The 4,455-nt window shown below is 59.8% G+C and overlaps 1 long non-coding RNA gene across 1 annotated transcript; it reads right to left on the reverse strand.

Moving 5' to 3' along the window:
• Positions 1 to 3,612: 3,612 nt before the first annotated feature.
• LOC110594932 lies at positions 3,613 to 4,454 on the reverse strand. The gene is made up of 2 exons (XR_002481524.1): positions 4,400 to 4,454; positions 3,613 to 4,332 (listed from the first exon to the last, which is right to left on the reverse strand). It is a non-coding gene; the product is annotated as an uncharacterized LOC110594932 (long non-coding RNA).
• Between the last annotated feature and the right edge of the window lies 1 nt (position 4,455).

A 4,455-nucleotide genomic window follows, 5' to 3' on the forward strand; every position in this document is an offset into this window, starting at 1 on the left:
TCTGCCGCCCCACGGGCCCTCCCCGTTAAGCCGTGCACTGGGAACTGGAGCAGGGAGCCTCCCGGCATGGCCTGTCTTACCCAGGAGCCTGCTTACCCGACTCTTACCCCGACCTCACCCCCTCCCACACCCCACAGCTCACCGGAGAACACCCCTGGAGCAGGGCGTGCGTGTCATTCATTGCTGAGTCTCTGGTACCTAGAACAGTCGCGCGCGGGGGGCTCTCGGAATGTTTGCCGAACTCAGTCCCTCCATCTTCTTGTGGAATGGCCACCGTGTCCTCTCGGCCTCCCCCTCCCCTGCCGCCCCCTCGCCGGGGTCCCTCCTTCTCACCCAGCCACCTGCGTCAGTCCCTCCAGGGGCTCCCACCACCTGCAGACAACACCCGACCATGGGCCCAGGAAGGCACAGGAGACCAGCAGGACAGGTCGGCAGGGAGGGAGGCCTGCAGGCTCCCCGAAGGCGCCCTCCATTGAGCCCACGTGCTGGCCTGACACCCACGCAGCCAGCCCCACTGAGGTCCACCCTCACTGCTCTCCCCCGCCTCATCCTGTCCCCCCGGCCTCCCGCACAACCTTTGTCCAGGCTGTCCTCTCGGCTTCTCTGGTACCCAGCTAGGGCACCTGCCCCCTGCTGGCCAGGGCAGTCCCGCCCCAGCAGCGCCCTTGCGGGACGGCTTGGCTGGTGTGGTGTGCAGCAGGTTCATGGAAGACGGCCTGTCTTCCCAGCCCGGCCTGTGGGACAGGAGAGCCCAGCGGCTTCCAGGCCGGGCCCCAGAGCGACCCAGCCCCAAATCCCTCTGCCCGGCCAAGGTCGGTGGCGTGACCTCAGGTGGGTTACTCCATGCCTCCGTTTCCTCCTCCAGCGGGGGACACAGTGGAACCTTGCAGGAGAACAACCCAGCTCAGCATATGCCGGACTGTGAGCCGTAGGCTCCTGGGGAAAATAGGCCATGCCAGGAAGCTCCCTGCTCCAGCCTCCAGCATGCGGCCTGGTTGGGAGGGCCAGTGGGGCGGCAGGGGGAACAGGTCGTGCAAAGGCCCTGAGACCTGGAGGGTTTGTGGGACGTGGGCCGGAGGGGCTGGAGGTGAGGTGGTGGGGGTTGGAAGAACGATGGACTGGCTGTCATGGTGTCCCTGTTTTTTGTTTGTGAATCGGCGTCTCACTCTGTTGCCCAAGCGGGAGTGAGTACAGTGGCACAATCATGGCTCACCAGAGCCTCTACCTTCTGGGCTCAGGGGATCCTCCCACCTCAGCCTTCCAAGTAGCTGGGATTGTAGGTACACATCACCACGCCCGGTTAACTTTTTAAATTATTATTATTGTTGTTGTTGTTATTTGGAATTGAAGTCTCACTCTGTTGCCCAGCCTGGAGTGCAGTGGCACACTCACGGTCACTGCAGCCCTGACCTGCTGGGCTCAGGCGATTCTTCCACCTCAGCCTTTCAAGTAGCCGGAACCACACCACACCCAACTAATTTTTTGATTTATTGTAAAGAGGAGGTCTCACCAAGTTGCTCAGGCTGGTCTCATACCCCTGAGCTCAAGCAGTCCTCTCGCTTCCGCCTCCCAAAGTGCTGGGATGACAGGCCACCGCACCAGGCCTTTTTACATTTTTTGTGGAGATGAGGTCTTGCTACGTTACCCAGGCTGGTCTTGAACTCCTGGGCTCAAGCAGTCCTCTCACCGTGACCTCCCAAATGCTGGGGTGACAGGCACGAGCCACCGGGCCCAGACCCTGCTGTTGTTATGATCATGGACCCTCAGGGGAGCTGGGTCAGTCTCCCACAGAGGGCAGCCCTATGTGTGTCCTGGCCGCTGGTGAGTGCCCAGGCTCTGGGCGTGGTGAGGCCTGGGGGCTGGGGCACATGCTCGTGCCCTCGCTCCACAAACAGCACAGGTGAGGAAAAAGCTTTGCAGACAGCGTCGTCAGGCTGTGGTTTTCCACAACTGTCCTCATCGGAGAATCACAGGACACCAGAACCTTAGACATTTCTCAGCCCAGATGGGGAAACGGAGCCTCCCCTGCCCCCAGAGAAAGCAAGCCTTGCTTGGGATCACACGTGGCTGGAGTCACGTGAGCGACTTGAAACCTGGGAGGGCGGCCTGGTGGGTTCCTGCCCTGGAGAAAACTCCTCTGAGAAGCAGCACCGGGCCTCACGACCCCACGCAGTCCTAGCACTGCTCTTGAGAAAGCCACCCCTGATGACACCAGGAAGCTGGGCAGCTGGGGACCGCACCCACACGTCCCCATCTCCAGGGGCCAGGGCTGTGAGCAGAGCCAAGTACGTTCGCCTGGCCGGCCCCGCCCGTGGCTGGGTGAGGCCCCACCTCACCGACTCGGTCTCTGGTAATGGTCACTAGCTTGAGCCATCTGTGTGCCCACCGGCTGCCCGCCAGGAGCCCGATCCAGCCTCCCCAGGCTCATGCCGCCATTGCCCACTGCAGAGGCGCCCCCAGTCCTCCCCTGTCTCAGAGAGGGAAGAGCTTTGTCCTGTTCACACAGGTGGTTGTGGTGAGAGCTCTCTCAGAGCGAAGAGGTTTGCAGTCTGAAGTGAGGGCCACACAGGCTCCATCCCGGGTCCTGGGGACATGGCTGGGGCCTTGGGGCCCCCACGTCTCCCTCCTTCCCCCGGCCCCCATAGGCATCGGGGGCTTAAGTTAATCATAGATGTCGAAATTCATCTTGAAGGTCTCAAGCTGGGCCCCCCCTTCGTCCGTGGCCCTGGGGGGAAGCCAGGGTAGTCACGTACAGCTCCGTGAGGGTCCGCCAGGTCTTTCCTGCTCCCGGCCCAAGGCTCTGGCAAAAGCACCGAGAGCCCTTCTGTTTTTTGCTATTTTATGTCACCCTTTCCATTGTAAGCCATAATTTTCAGAGGTTTATAGGTCAGCTATAAAAAAAAATAAACCTTTCCTTTCAACTCGAAGGAAGCACTTTGAAACGAGAGGGCTGGAGGGGCTGCAGCATGGGCGCCCAGGGGGGCACACGGCCTTGAATTCTCCGATCCAAACCCAGTCAGAGCCCACCCCTCCACACGCCATCCTGGCCCCAGGGCACCCCCACCTTGTTGCCCCGCACAGAGAGTAAGGTCACCGGCGCTCACTTCGAGCGCAAATAGGCCGCAACACTTGGTCTCAAACCGATCCTGGGAGACCCCAGCCCACGAGGCTGAGGACCCTGATGCGGGGTGTGAAGAATTCAGGAGTGCTGCTGTCCTGGAACCCCCGAAGGTCTCCCCAGAGCCCCAATCCCCACCTCCACTCATGTGTATCCTGGAATGCCCTGAGCCCATCAGTCGGGTACTAGGAGCGGGGGGTTTCCTTGGGGCAGGTTAGGGGCTGCGTTCCCGGCCTACCCACGGGGGTTGGGGGGGCGACTTTTGCAGGGGGATGACTGCCACACGCAGGGAGCAGGCCAGGCCAGTCTTGGCTCTATCAGGGGCCTGAGGCAGGTGGGCACGGGCCAGGCCGGCCGGAAGGGACACGGCCCCCTCTTGGATGGACGGGGTGGCCCCTGTGGTCCACTCTCTCCCACAACCCCGGCTCCCCCGTGTTTCGGGGTGCAGGGGAAGGGGCTGGAGCGTGGACAAGTACACACAGACTGGGGCTGCAGCATTATTTCGGCCTCTTTATTTAGGACCCGGCGGACGAGGGGCCGGGGCAGTGGTACAGACGGCTCAGGAACCATTTTTTACAGATTTGTCTTCAAGTTTAAAATAAACACAGTAATAATAGAAGAGACAGCGAAAGCGCAAAGAGACAGCAAGCGATTTGGGCATGTACGCAGCTACAGCGTGAGTGACCCCTTCCCCAGATTCCGCGAGTGGGAGATTTACAGCTGTGGATGACCGGGTGCTGATGGTGGGCACACTTTGGCATAGCCAATGACCAAGTTCTCTGTGGTGGAGCGGCCCACGCCAGGACATAAATAGAAATATAAGTTAGTATAACTTTAAAACTTTTTGTACAAATATACATGGTTTTTTTTATTTTTTCCTTTTTTTTTCTTTTTTTCCTTTTTTCCTTTTTTTTTCTTTTTTTGCTGCTTTTTCTTTTTGCACTGAGTTTCAGCAGAGATTAAACATTCTATATAAATGACTCTTAAAGCTTTACACCTTGGGACCAGTGTACTCCTCGTGCTGGGATACATTTAGAGATAAAAAGACGTTACTCATACATTGCACAGTTTTCAAACTTTAAACACAAAACCGAACGCTGCTCTCCGGCAGCCGCCGCCGGTCGCTGCTACATGAACGGTCCCAGCCGAGGCCCAGCGCCCCTCAACGTGTCCGCTGCCCCGACAGGCTCCCTCGGGGCTCTTTGGGCTCTAAACTGCGGAGAGAGGGGCGGTCAGCGCGGCCGCGGGCGCCCCCGCGCGCGTCCCCGGGCGCCGACTCACCTAGCTCACCGCAGCCTCTTGCGCGGGGTCTGCTCCGCCGCGCCCACCCCCGGGCC

This window comes from Carlito syrichta, unplaced genomic scaffold (genome assembly GCF_000164805.1).
Source record: "Carlito syrichta isolate Samal-C Ts95f unplaced genomic scaffold, Tarsius_syrichta-2.0.1 Scaffold169215, whole genome shotgun sequence".
In the NCBI taxonomy this organism is placed as follows: domain Eukaryota; kingdom Metazoa; phylum Chordata; class Mammalia; order Primates; family Tarsiidae; genus Carlito; species Carlito syrichta.